Source organism: Chiloscyllium plagiosum, chromosome 18 (genome assembly GCF_004010195.1).
Source record: "Chiloscyllium plagiosum isolate BGI_BamShark_2017 chromosome 18, ASM401019v2, whole genome shotgun sequence".
NCBI lineage: Eukaryota > Metazoa > Chordata > Chondrichthyes > Orectolobiformes > Hemiscylliidae > Chiloscyllium > Chiloscyllium plagiosum.
Genome location: NC_057727.1, coordinates 21154324 through 21169464, shown reverse-complemented (window position 1 = coordinate 21169464; position 15141 = coordinate 21154324). Strand labels below are relative to the sequence as shown.

The window sequence follows — 15141 nt, the reverse complement described above, 5'->3', positions numbered from 1 at the left end:
TTGTCTTTCTTGACTTCTCTTGTTCTAACTTTCCCTTTAACTTCCTTCTTAAACTTCCAGTTTGTCCCCTCCCCCCCCCGCTATTTCGTGTAAACGCAGCTGTGTTGCAGTGGCAAACCTGCCTGCCAGAATGCTGATCCCCCACCTATTAAGGTGCAACCCGTCCCTCTTGTATAATTTATCCTTACTGCTAAACATACCCCAGTGATCCAAGAATTTAAATCCTTGCTTCCGGCACCAAGTTCCCCAGCCACACGTTCAAGTCCATTATCTTCCTGTTCCTGGCCTCTCCAGTCCGAGGAACTGGAAGCAAACCGGAGATAACCACTCTGGATGTCCTGCTTTTCAGCCTTCTTCCGAATTCTCCGAAGTCCCGCTGTAGAATGTCCCTCCTCTTCTTCCCGACGTCATTTGTGCTGACATGCACCACCACGTCTGGCTCTTCACCTTCGCCCTTAAGGATTTCCTGCACTCTGTCTGTGATGTCCTTAATCCTGGCACCAGGAAGGCAACACACCATCCTCAAATCCCGCCTTATGCAGCAGAAACCCCTTTCAGTCCCTCTCACTATGGAGTCCCCTATTACCACGGCTCTGTGTGATGACTGACTACTTGGTTCTGCCTCCATGCCAATTTCTGATTGGCAGACCTGACCGCCTCTCGGACTGGCAGTGACGTCTCTCTCTAAGGTTTCCAAGGGATTCAACCTGTTCCTGACTGGTACTTCCCCCGGGGTCTCTTGCACTTGTCTCATCTCTGCCTTCCTCATCGCCTTCTCCCTTCTACTCTCTTCTGGTATGCTCGGTGTAATAATCTCGCTGAAGGTCCTGTCCAGAAAGATCTCGTTCTCTCGGAAGAGCCTGAGGTCATCTAGTTCTTTCTTCAGTGCTGCAATATGCTCTGTTAGAAGCTGAACATGTACACACTTTCCACAGTTATACGAGCTAGTTACAAGGGTTGAAGTGGGTGACAGTGACTAAGGGAAGATGCTGGAGGCAACACTAAGAGCATGAGCCTTGGTGATGTGGATGAAGTAGTACAGAGAGCATGAATGTAAGGTATCAGAGCATAGGTGGTGGCACTTGCACTGGCGGAGTAGAGAATGCCAATGACCTTCTTGCTACATTGCAGGGCATTCCCTCAGACAGGTGACACTGCGCTTACCAAGCTATCTATTGTTGTGGCCTACAACTTCCAGGCCTGGAATAAGAGGACGTTCACAATCTGCAGCACCCCACCCATAAGAACCTCACACACAGTGGGGTGGCCTTGACCACCAGGTCTGAGCCAAATCCCAGGAACCATGTGGGCCACTACAGACTCACTGCACTCAATTGGGTGCATAGCGGCCTTTTAAAGCTGGTCCCAGCACCAGGAATGCTGGCTCATTGCAAGATAACCTGACAACAGAGAGTTGTTCCTTGTGGAATGAATGGTAGAATGAGGCTAGAATTGGGTGTGAGGGATGCCATGGTGCAGGGAAGGAAATTAACACAATGAGGTTTGTGAGATATGGAGAGACATGAACAAGAACATAGAATATAGAAAAGTACAGCACAGAACAGGCCCTTTGGCCCATGGTGTTGTGCAGAGGATTAATCCGAATGTAAAATTAAATAACTTAACCTATGCACCCCTCAATTCACTGCAATCCATGTGCATGTCCAGCAGTCGCTTAATTGTCCCCAATGACTCTGCTTCCACCACCACCGCTGGCAAAGCATTCCATGCATTCACAACTCTGCATAAAGTACCCTCCTCTGACATCCCCTCTATACTTTTCTCCTAATATATTTCTCCTAATATCATGCCAGTCAATCCTGCCCTGGGGAAAAGTATCTGGCTATTGACACTATCCATTCCTCTCATCATCTTATATACCTCAATCAGGTCACCTCTCTTCTTCCTTCTCTCCAGAAAGAAAAGTCCAATCTTAGTCAACCTTTCTTCATAAGACAAGTCCTCCAGTCCAGGCAGCATCCTGGTAAACCTTCTTTACACCCTTTCCAAAGCCTCTGTACCTTTCCTATAGTAGGGTAACCAGAACTGGACACAATATTCAAAGTGTGGTCTCACCAGGACTTGTAGAGCTGCAGCAAAACCTTGTGGCTCTTAAACCCGATTCCCCCTGTTAATGAAAGTCAAAACACCTTTCTTAACAACCCTATCCACTTGGATGGCAACTTTGAGGGATCTATATACTTGCACACCCAGATCCCTCTGTTCCTCCACACTGCCAAGAATCTTATTTTTAATCCTATATTCAGCATTCGAGTTCGACCTTCAAAAATGCATCACTTTGCATTTATCCAGGTTGAATTCCATCTGCCATTTCTCAGCCCAGCTCTGCATCCTGTCTATGTTGTGCTGCAGCCTACAGTAGCCCTCGATACTATCAATGACACCTCCAACCTTTGTGCCATCTGCAAATTTACTCACTGACCCCTCAATCTCTTCATCCAAGTCATTTATAAAAAATACAAAGAGCAGAGGCTGAAGAACAGAGCCCTGTGGGATACCACTCAACACTGACGTCCAGGCAGAATACTTTCCATCTACAACTATTCTCTGCCTTCTGTCAGCCAACCAATTTGAATCCATGTAGCCAAGTCTCCCTGTACCCCATATTTCCTGACGTTATGGATGAGCCTACCATGGGGAACCTTATCGAATGCCTTGCTGAAGTCCATATGCACCACATTCACTGCTTTACCTTCATTGACCTGTCTTGTCACCTCCTCAAAGGACTCAATAAGATTTGTGAGGCATGACCTGCCCCTCACAAAGCCATGCTGACTGCCTTTAATCACGCTATGCTTTGCCAAATAGTCATAGATCCTATCCCTCAGAATTCTTTCCAAAACCTTGCTGACCACAGACGGAAGACTGACTGGTCTGTAATTGCCAGGGATTTTCCTATTACCCTTCTTGAAAAGAGGAACAACATTCGCCTCCTTACAATCCTCCAGTATGACTCCTATGGAGAGTGAGGAGGCAAAGATCTTCGTCAGCGGCTTAGCAACCTCCTTTCTCACTTTCCGGAGCAGCCTCGGATAAATCTGGTCTGGCCCTGGAGACTTATCAATCTTAATGTTCGCCAAAATTTCTAGCACATCAACTTCATCAATCTTGATCTGTTTAAGCTTGTATCCCAGCTCCTCAAAGTTCTTATTCACAAGGTCCCTTTCCTTAATGAAAACTGAAGCAGAAAACCCATTTAGGGCTTCCCCTATCTGCTCAGACTCAACGCTATCCCTGACCAGCCCTATCTTCTCCCTGATCATTCTTTTATTCCTCATGTATAAGTAAAATGCCTTTGGGTTCTCCCTAATCCTTTTTGCCAAGCCTTTTTTGTGCCTCCTCCTGGCTCTCCTCAGTCCATTTCTGAGCTCCTTTCTAGCAAGCCTATAATCCTCTAACTGCTCCCTCACCACCAGACGCCTGGAGGAAGAACGCCTCATCTTCTGCCTCGGATCTGCCTTTATTCCTGATGAAGGGCTTTTGCCCAACACGTCGATTTTACTGCTCCTCGGATGCTGTCTGAACTGCTGTGCTCTTCCAGCACCACTAATCCGGAAGCTCCTCTGATCTTGTCAGCCAAGGTTCCTTAATCTTACCCCTTCTTACCTTTCTCAGAGAAACAAATTTGTGCAAATTTGTGCATCACTCGCAACAACTACTCCTTAAACAGTCTCCACATGTCTACTGTGCCCTCTCTGTGGAACAATTGCTCCCAGTCTGTATTTCTCAACCCCTGTCTGATAGAATCATAATTTCCTTTTCCCCAATTATATATCTTCCGTCGGTAACTGCTCCTTTCCAGCCCTGTGGTGGGAAACTCACTGTGAAACTGGACGAAACTCACACTTAGTCATAAAATGTTAACATTCAGCGCGTTTTGTAACCGTGTTGCCTAACTTCACACACGATCACTTAAATGAGATACCAGAAGGCTGGAATAATGTGAAGGCATGAGTCATTACTCCCAGGGATGAGGAAAAGTTATAAAGTGACATGGCAATTTGAAACTGGAAATGATCTGAAGGTCTATTTTGCACATAATCCCTTCGAGACCATGAAATGAAGATTTGTACTGACTATTGCTTGAGCTTCTCTTCTAATGAAACATTGAGTTCAAAGCATGCAACACAGTGCTGAGATAATCACATCCTCAAGGCAGAGAAACTGCGGAGCAAAGCAAAGTATTGCACAAGCCTCAGATCAGCATCAATCAGCAGGTCATTGCACACAATGAAGAGTCTATGTTTTAGATGCAATCAAGTATTGAATCATTGGCTACCCTGGTGCAGTATGTTTTGGCAACTGTTGTTCTAAGAGGGACTTTGGCAAGTTTTGAGAAGTAGTATCTAATATTGTGAAGTATCATTGACATCACTGAGCTTGTTTTTTTCAAATAAAATCAAGGTTTATATCAATAATTGGTCTGCAGTTTCCCTTTGGTTTGAAGAATTTAAACATTTCAAGATTAACTTTGCTGGCCCAATGAACACGATATTCTAACATTGTCGAGTGGTCCAATTTCCATCTTTGAAAGCAGGAGATGTCTGAGAAGAATATTGATGGATCTGAAGAACTGATTCCTTTAGTGTAAAGGTGTTTTTCTGAAATCATAGAACCATACACTTGGCCTATTGAATCCACACTGACCCTGCAAAGAGCATCCCACCCAGACCCACTCCTGACTCTGTCCCTGTACTCCCATGTTTCCAATGGCTAATCCACCCAGCCTGCACATTCCTGTACACTATGGGCAATTTATTATGGCCAATCCACCTAATTTGCAAATCTTTGGACTGTGGGAAGAAACCAGAGCCCCCGAAGGAAACCCATGTGGAGAGTATGCAAACTCCGCACAGTCTCCTGAGGGTGAAATCGAACACAGGTCTATGGTGCTGTGAGGCAGCAGTGCTAACCACTGAGCCACCATGTTACCCCACTGTGCTTTTGACTGTTTTTTTTAAACCAGTGATCATGATGTGATTAGGTCTAGTTACCTACAAAATGTCTCAATCTCCCCCTTGATCAGTAGATAGGCAGCAAAGGGACTCAAATGATAGGAGCGGCATGACTAGAATTTTGCAGCAAGGAATCCGAAAAGACTCGCCTTATCTGGTCCCTTCGCCCAGCTGGCAACTTGTTTTGCTGTTTGTCTAAAAATGGTAGTGTGAGGAATTTATAACAACAGCATTCAGTTTGAACCTATAGGTGCTAATTACAGAAACAAACACCTCAGGTTTATTTCAGACATTAAGGAACACCCACACATCCAAACTGATCTTAGTATGCATTAACCACATGTTTTCTTGCTGCTGGATATGTTCAACATTGGTTTCAATTCTCTTGCCAATGCTTTGGGCAGGACGTGGCATGATATTCTGTCCTACCACAGGCAAAGTCTGTGGGAAACCCTGCCCTGGTCTTCCCTGTTCTGAACAGCCACTCTGACACTGTAGGGGGCATTGTCTGGTGATGGGGCTTCTCTCATTTGGAGGGTGGGGTTTGGGGATGGTGAGATGGTGTGGGGGCAAAATAGTGTGGTGAAAGAGAACCCCATCACCAACCAATCTGACTGAATCCAGTCAGAAACCAAAGAGTAGGGAACTGAATGAAAGGTAAGTGGATGCAACTTACAGTGGTGCCAAAACAAGGGCAGCAAAGGGCTGAGGGTGGGGGAGTGTTGTTGGGGGTGGGTTGGATGGGGACACAATAGCAGCAGGACATAAAGTGGAGGAGGGGGTAAATTGTGGAAGTGAGACCGGGTGGGGTGAAGTCAGACCTTCCCCAGGCTATTCCTGTACTGGCATCCAAGGTTAGAGCAGCATAACCAGTCAGTCTCCCACACATCCCCATTAGACGTTATCAGATTAACAAAGTAAAGAGAAGAAACCCCTCAGCAGTGAAGAATCATTTTGAACTGATTTTGGGAGAATTGAGTCCAAAGGCGTGCAGGTTAAATGGATTGGGCATGCTAAGTTGCCCAGGGATGTGCAGGTTAAGTGCATTAGTCATGGGCGAAAGTGAAGACTGCAGATGCTGGAGATCAGAGCCAAGATTGGAGTGGTGCTGGAAAAGCACGGCAGGTCAGGCAGCATCCGAAGAGCAGGAAAATCAACATTTCGGGCAAAAGCCCTTCATCAGGAATTAGTTGTGGGAAATGCAGGGTTACAGGGATAGGGTAGGAGGTTTGGTCTGGTTGGGATGCTCTTTGGAGAGGCCGGTGTGGATTTGATGGGCAGAATGGCCAGCTTCCACACTGCAGGGCTTCTATGATTTTATGACAGTGTACCTTATAGCTATGGTGTGCATTTTTCAGTTTTATGAAAACAAAAGTAGAGGCTAGTACAATTGCAACATTTAAGAGGCATTTGGATGGGTATATGAATAAGAAAGGTTTGGAGGGATATGGGCCGGGTGCTGGCAGGTGGGACTAGATTGGGTTGGGATATCTTGTTGGTATGGACGGGTTGGACCCAAGGGTCTGTTTCCATGCTGTACATCTCTATGACCTTGAATATTTTATGCAATTATTTCAAATTAGTAGGTTTACCACAGCCTCCTCTCTCCCCAAGTCTCTGACCTCATAAATGACCAGTGACTTAACTGGGTTAAAAGTCTGCTGCTTGAAGACAAGATAATCAGGCATAGTTTGTCACCACACTGAAACCTTGGTAAATCTTTGATTTTCAAATGGTCTGGCATCAAAGTCTTTGTTGAAGGTTTATTTCCCTTGGAGGGTCTAATTTCTTCAAATCATGTCAGAGAAGCTGGTTGTGTTTTTGAAAGAATTAATCTTGTTCTTTTATTGTTGTAATGAGGTATGTGATCCTTCAGTGCTTGTTGTATTATTTTGGATAACAACATCATTTTATCGAGTTCAATACAAGACTATGAGCTGATTCTTCTAAATAGTTGAATTGATTAAGAGTTTATTCCTAACTCCTGCTGTTTGTGATGTCCAGGATATCTGATGATCAGATTTTGAAGATTTCTCTGCGATTGAAAGACAGTTGAATAATTCCTCCAAGCCTGTGACAATATCTTCTGATCGTTCAGGTGTCAGGAGTAACATAATTCATCTCAAGTAGTGTATTTTTTTCTCTTGGGTTCAGCAAAACATTTCAAAGACCCATGAAGTCTTCCTCTTGTTGAGTAAAGAAATGTTGATTAGTATTCAGCTTCCAGCTGATTGAAGTATTTCAGCATACTGTAGAATCTTAAAACCAAAGCATGAGTTTCTCTTCAGAAGTGAGAAGTGCCAGTCTCTGATGGTGTACAACATCTCCAAACAGCATTGGTCTCTGAATTTTAAGACTGCTTGCTGCATTCCTTTTGATTTAAGTAATGTTCTGTCTGCATTATCAGTAGCTTCATTTTCACCAGCCAAGAGATTTTCTCAGCTGATATAATAATGACCTCCTCAGTGTCAAGGTTGAAACTAGTTTGATGACCAGTAACCTGTGTGATCTGTGTCATACCTGGTTCAGATGAGACACCTATTACCCCACTGATCTATTGATTTTTATCTTCCAAAGGTGATATATGAATGGATAATAACGTGTGCTAATAAAGGTAGTCCTTGTTACACTGGGTTTTCTTCCAAAGATCTTTGCTGTAAGATGTTAACCTCTTTGTGCAGGTGAGAATAACTTGTTTGGTGGGTCAGCAGTTTTTTTTATCTTTGTACTTTCTGTGGAATTGTTTCCCTTTCCTGCATTAGTGTGATCTATATTGTATGAATTGCTTCTTCCACATTGTCCAATTTAATTCTGTATCTGAGGGTTTTGTGATTTTAAATCTGCTTAGAGTTATAATATCTTTCTTCATTGTCATTACAGTTAACCATCATTGCGTCACTTATTTAAATGATTTCCTTGAAAGCTGTTGCAGGAATTTTCTAATTTTTTATGAAGACATAGCTGATTTAATTATTCAGTGTTTTGCATTTTCTTCAGGAAGAATTCCACAGCTTGTCCTGTTTTTAAAATGACCAGATATAGAAGACGATTTGCAATAAGACTTTATCAATAAGAACTCTGGCGTCTTCATGAAGATTTTTCAGCCTCTATTTTCTTAAGTTACTTTTCAGAAATGTTTCTTAATTTCTGTAACAATTGAAAAGGTTTAAAATATTTCAAAATTATTTTTGTTTTGCTGTTTTAATTGTTCAAATATTATTGAAGTACTTTAAAGAATAAATACTATCTCCAAAGATAGAGAAGGACATTGAACTGGGTGATGTTTTCCTGATGATTTGGAGTTTTCATACACTTTTATTAAGAGATAATGGACAGTTCACACCCTTTCAGAATTTACTCTAAGCGTTTGGTGCTATTTTACATTGAAAAGGCATAGTGTTGCACTGATAATGGTCCTTAAATAAATGTTTTCAGTCAAACAATAAAAAAAAGTTTTGCCCTTCAGAAAAAAATGGAGCTAAATGTTTTCATCTATTGCCTGCCAATTTCAAGGAGTTTAATGAAGGGTTTGCCTTTGTGAACCTGTCAACTTTTCTCACCTATACGGCACCACGCATCTTATGAATTGTATGACTAGCTTCCCCCAGCCTCTTGTTGAATAGTGTGCTCACAGAGGCAGAACTGCCATTGCTGTTAGAATGTTATTAACATCACATCTAAACCCCAAGTATGAACAAGATCAAATGCTAAAAGCGAGGAACTATTGGACGTCCTGGTGGATGGGTTGATGGAAAAGAGGGCTGCATTTTTCCCTTGGGACTGCGAGAGGAGAGCATAACATCAAATATTTCCAGCCTGGTCAAGGATAGCAATCCCTCTGTCAATGTGGTGACCATAATGCAGAGAAATACACAAAAATGCTGCAAGTTAGTCAATCACCTTCTGTGCTGTAAAATGCCAGTATTTTCTCATTGCCTGAAGAAGGGCCTGTGCCCGAAACGTCGAATCTCCTGTTCCCTGGATGCTGCCTGACCTGCTGTGCTGTTCCAGCAATAAAGTTTCATCATTGCTAGCTCACACTCACTCTGACTCTACCGTCGTACACATTTTCCTCCAAAGGTCATAGCCTACCATTCTCACTGTTGCATGCAGCATCTTCGCTCAACCACTCACATGGACTTCATCCTCCCAAAGTATTAAGCCTTCCTCCTTTCTTCCCAGTCACTCCCTTGGAACACCTCATCACCTTTCCTACTCCTGCACTAACACCAACAGCTCATTCCAGCCATTTTCATCTCACTCAATCCCAACCTTTGTCTCTTTGCAGGAGAAAGATTCTCAACATATGGCTAGAAGAGCAAAGATGGGTGTTAATATGGCCACTCTTTTCAAAGAGAATCTTCTTGAGTTAGTGGGAGAGGACAGAGAGCACATTTGATTGGAAATCAAAAACTCCACATTCCATCAGCCAAATAAGCTTCAATGTGCTGTGCTGCAGTGCTCTCCCATTCTCACCATGCCGAAAATATTCATAGCATGCTCAGATTTCTACCTCAATTCTACAGGCACCAGCTGCTGCCACACTTCCTCAATCCTGAAGAGAGCAGCCACACTGAACATCAGTTTCTTCTTCACCTCTGAGGAAGAACCCAATATCACCTCAGATGATGTACTGCAAGACTGTCTTCTCCACCCTCCACCTCAAAGCCTTTCACCTCAGTGCATACCTTAACTTATTAGACTCGAAAGCGTAATCTGGTTGGCACCTCGCTAGCAAATCTTTACATCCTGGTGGGCAGAACTTGCCTTGTTGGTCAACACTTTCAGGTCCTAATTGTCTGATACAATTGATCATTTATAAAAGTTCCAAATATGTGCTTACTTCTGCAAAATGTTCTCGTTAGATGTCTGTTATTCAACTAGTCCCAATCATACCATGTCTGTTAACTTTAATTGTTGTCTTATTTTGTTTTGCTTATGAGTCTTAATTCTCAAATAAAATCAATCCCTTTCTTGAATAATTTAATGGCTGAGCATGCACAGCCGCTTTGGATAGAGAATTCCAATGATCCCAACCTTCTAAGTGAAGGACTGTTTTCTTGTTTCCATTCTAAATGGCCAACCCCTTATTCTGTGATGAAGACTCTCAGATTTCCCCGACAAATAAAATGTTCTTTGAGCATCTATCCTATTGATTCCTTTAGGAATTATGTTCCTAAACATAATGAATATATGTTTCATTCTTCTAAGGTCCAGAGATTTAGTCCCAATGTGTTCCACAACTCGTCATAGGACAATCCTCTCATGCAGGGGTATAGTCTAGTGGAGCTTTGTTACACACCTTCTGATATTAATACATCTTTCTGTATAAGGAGGCTAAGATTGTACACAGGACTCAAACTGTAGTCTCACCCTAGCCCAGTACAATTCTGGTAAGACTTCTTCATACTTCTAAACTTTTTGAAAAAAAAAGGTTAACATGCCATTTGGTTACCTAACTGAACTCTGTGCCTCCATGTTAATTCCATTTAATCATATCATCCAGTTCTCTCTGAATATCAACATTTCCCAGTCTCTCATCATAATGTTCCACAGAGCAGAACTTTATCATTACTCATGGGTTTACAAGGTTCACTGGTTCCATATCCCTTCCTCTGATCTTTGATCAGCACAGGAGCACTGTGAATTTTAACACAACCCATTTTTCACTTGGTGTGCACATCACACTAAATGTATGTAGTGAAAATGAAAGTAAAAACTGAATTAAGAAGACTTGAGGCAACACGAACATGCAATTTTTAATTGCTGGGGGATTCTTCCTCTAATGCAATTGTCACTATTCTGGTTTCAATTGTTCAGTGATTTTACGGTGCTCTGGAATTACAGAAAACCAGAATATTCCTGCTGCTTGTGAATTTGAATTTAGAATTGGGTGTCCAAACAGTCAAAGTCCTCTTATAGTGTGCTGTATAACCAAATCACCAGTCTAATGCCAAAAATATCCTCCACTTTTGATTGCTGTTTCTGGTACATAATGGTGCTCCAGTGTGAAAAATCACACAACAACCACATTATAGTCCAATAGGTATATTTGGAAGCACTAGCTTTCGGAGCACTTGATGAAGGAGCAGCACTCCGAAGGCTAATCCTTCAAAATAAACCTGTTGGACTATAACCTGGTGTTGTGTGATTTTTAACTTTGTACACCCCAGTCCAATATTGGCACCTCCAAATCATGATGCTCCATGACTTAACATGGTATAACACCACTTGCACACTGAATGATGAATTCATTTTTTCACCATAGACTCAAGTTTCTGACACCTTTTGTTTCTCAATTTAAAAGTTCATAATTTTCAGGACTGCTTAGGAATTTATTTCATTACAAGAGGGAAAGGTTTTATTGAAACCTTCACAATGAAACGCTTTATGATATTTCCCCAGAAAACAAGATAATTTTTATTACCATTAATGTGCAGGTTAATCTAGGCTTGAAGATTAACAATGTCTTCTGAAACTGAGGTGAAATCAAGAATCAAAACACTGTACTCATGCTGTTATCACCAGAATAGTCCATTACATTCACATAACTCATTTGTTTCGAAGTTTTTTTAATGATTTTAAACACCTCCCCCACCCTACAAATGGAAAAATTCACTTGCAGATAGTCAGATGTGGAAAGTATGGATTCAGTGCTTCCAACTTTGGGCCTTCCATATGGGTGCTGTATTATGCATAATAGCTAGTCAAAAATGTTTGGCTTGAGGAGATCTGATAACCTCCACAAGTGTTCCATAGTTGCAGAAATTCTGAAGGACTACTCCTTTCTGCAATGCACCATGATACTATTAACAGAAAAGGCAAGAATAAATCTTGCACTTTCTGTCAATTTGGATTTAATTATGAATTTGCAAAGCCAGCAGTGCAGCTCACAGCTACTGACTTGCCCATGTGTAAATGCAGGTACCACTCTCAAGAAAAATTCTGAAGAAAATAGGCAATACGAATACAAAACCTGGCTTCTATACAATTTTACATATAGTATTTAAAGATATTCCTCCAGAATGCCAATTACAGCAAGTGGCCATTTCAAATTATTTAACTTAGCAATTGCCAGGCATTTTAACATCAGCATTACATTACTCCCTTTTCTCAATGAAATATACAATAAGAATGCAGATTTTGTGTAAATATTAAATGCATATTAAACAAATAAAATTTAAGAATCATACTTTGCCAAGATGTTTGACAAGTCCAATATAGCTATTCATCCATCTTCTCACAGTTTCCTGACTGATTTTCAGTCAATTAACCTGGTAAAAACAAGTATTATGCAATGACAATTCACTGTGTGATAATGATTTTTTTTCTGGACAAGGTAGGAGCAAAAAGCCAAATGGAATGCTATATGTGTAAAATGTAATAGGAAGATATCCTGCTAAACTGCTGTAAGGAAACACCAACTTAAGCAAAAATGGACCAGAGGCACAATCTTTCTACATAAATATATACTTGCAATTAATCTTTCTTACACTCTTTTCGTTACTAGTTTTTTTAAAAATCTAACATGAAACAGTATTTATTAGCTGTGAACCATACTGATGATACTAAATATTCAGGAACCAATTACAATAATAAATTTGAGGTTTAGTGAAGTTGGAACACTCTGATTTCTAAAACACGTCCCATTAATTATATTATCAACTGAGCATGTGTAGCAGTACTTCCTATTGGCATTTTTAAACCTGCTAATCTATTTAACCAGCCTTGAATCATTACTTGCTTCATGTTTGGCAGATGAGGCAGCTACAGATGGTGTTTACAGTACATCTCCAGTGATTGGCTAGCCTGCAGCTGAGATCATTAGATCATACTAATTCAAATGTCTTGTGAATAACCAAACATGACCAGTGGCAAAGATTAGGTATGTAATGCCTTTGACAATACATTCAGGGTGGGAAATGGGGAGGTAACAGGAACTGGTTTATTTTTGGCCTTCCCTACATCATCATCAATGCTAATCATGGCACAAAGTTAAAAATCACACAGCACCAGGTTATAGTCCAACAGGTTTAATTGGAAGCATGAGCTTTCGGAATGCTGCTCCTTCATCAGGCTCCTTCTCCGAATCAATCATGGCACGGTTGGTATAAACACAAGCTCATCTTTAGCATGTAAAGTACAAAACAAAACACAAAAAAATTGTGTAATACCATTAGTCATTATGCTATTACATGCGTAAATAATAGGGATTTTTTTAGGGGAACATTCAGAGATTTTGAATCCCTTGGTTTCTGAAACATTGAGGAAGCTATTGAAAATGTTTTCGACTGCTATAGCCATGGAAAAGAAAAAAACTCAATATCTTCAAGTACTTCACTTATTCTTGCACCATTTGAGTGTCTACAACTATTTAACTGTGGATCCTTACCAATGAATTATCCTTACCTTTCAAAGTAAAGTTACAAAAAATACATACTTGATGCAGGGTTCAATTTCAGGCCATCAGATACTCAGACAGAAGGTAAAGGTATTTTTCTTCAAGGCGAAAGGCAGCAGCATGAGAAGATCAATGTTCATTTCCAGGAGACACCCAGGAAATTGAAGAGGGTGGGTATCTGTGTGGCCACGGCACCATTAAAAAATGAAAGAAAAATTATGATAAACCTAGTTCATTGTCAACTAAATTCTCAGTCTCCCATAGAGTTTTGTCGTAAAGTACCTTTTTCAATTTTCACCCAAATAGCTGAAAAATGCATGTTTTCTGATGACTGTACAGTGTTTTTAAAGTGATCACTGAAGTCAAATGTTTACCAACATTTTTTCAGAGTTAGGAATTCGGTAGAAAATATCTGTAAACCAGACCTCTTTGAATTTTTCACAATTGAGGGACAATTCTGTCTGAAAAGTGCCTCCAGACAAAGTGAACATTTCCAGCTGCCTATTATTTTTATATTTCAGGAAGGAAAAGAGACTAGAGAATAAATGTGCTCAAATTATTGCAATGGTAGTATGTGTTAATGATGCAGCCCACAATTTATGATGCAAATACAGACACTTATACAAATATGAGTGATAAAACCCATCTAATAACTCTTACCAGTGCAACAATAATTGTTCAATTACTCAAAAGGGGACATGAAACAGAAAATTAGTCCTTAGAACAGCCTGTGAAAATATTAGTGGAAAAAAAACAAAGAATATAAAAAAAACTGTTGTGTATTCTTTTGTTATTTAAGAAAATAGGCTCTTTCAAACTCCTTGAAAAATATAAAAGATAAAGTTGAACTGAACATAGAATGATTACCTTTCCCAACAGCTCAAGAACAGGGATTTTGCACATCTAACTGTAAACAGTAAAAACAAACATAATTTAACATGCAAAGACTGGAAATGGAATGCTAAAATTCATCTCTCAAATGCTTGATGCACTGCCTTTAAAATGGAATGATACAGTTTTTTTTCAAGGCTAGAGGCAGCAGCATTCAGAAGATTATTATCTTTTCCGGGAAACACCCAGGAAATTGAGGAGAGTCTGTAATTGTATGAGTAGGATTTGTGACAGGTTTCTTGGATAGGGTGATATCCTTTCATCAGCTAATAAAGAATGGAGCAGCAATTTTGCCCGGAAGACACTGGTTTAAGATGATTGGTGTAGGAAGTGACGGCAACACAAGAAAAATCTGTTTTATACAGTGAACAGGAATGTGGTGCATTCAGGCCTGAGAGTGTGGTAGAGACAAATTTAACTGCGACTTTCAAAAAAAAATTAGTCAATATCTAAAGAGAAAAAAAAACTTGCAGATACAGGGAAAAGACAGGGGAGTGGAACTAGATATGTTGCTCTTACAGAAAGACAATATCAGCACAAATTGGCCAATTGGTTTTGTTCTGTACTGTAAACATTTTATGATGTTATTTCTACTGAATACCTTTCATGACCACAGAACATTAAATGCTTCTGAAGTTAACTTCCTAACTTATTTTATTCATTCATGGAAGGTGGATGTTACTGGCTAGGCCAGCAGTTTAAATACACCATCAGTGGACTGCCTTCTTGAGCCAATATAATCCTTGGTGTGTAGATACACCAACACTGCTGCAAGATTTTGACTCAGCAACAGTGAAGGAATCAAGGTATAGTTGCAAGTCAGAATGGTGTATGACTTGGAAGGTAAGGTGTAGGTGCTGTGTATACAATCCC

At 40.7% G+C, this 15141-nt stretch overlaps 1 long non-coding RNA gene across 2 annotated transcripts in view; it reads right to left on the bottom strand.

The window, feature by feature from the left end:
- LOC122558940 overlaps positions 1–15043 on the bottom strand; it is a 35362-nt gene extending 20319 nt beyond the window's left edge. For both annotated transcript variants that reach the window (XR_006314278.1, XR_006314277.1), the window contains exons 1-2: positions 13417–15043; positions 12170–12250 (exon numbers count right to left, since the gene is read on the bottom strand). This is a non-coding gene — a long non-coding RNA (uncharacterized LOC122558940). The remainder of the gene's footprint in view (positions 1–12169; positions 12251–13416) is intronic.
- Positions 15044–15141: the final 98 nt, after the last annotated feature.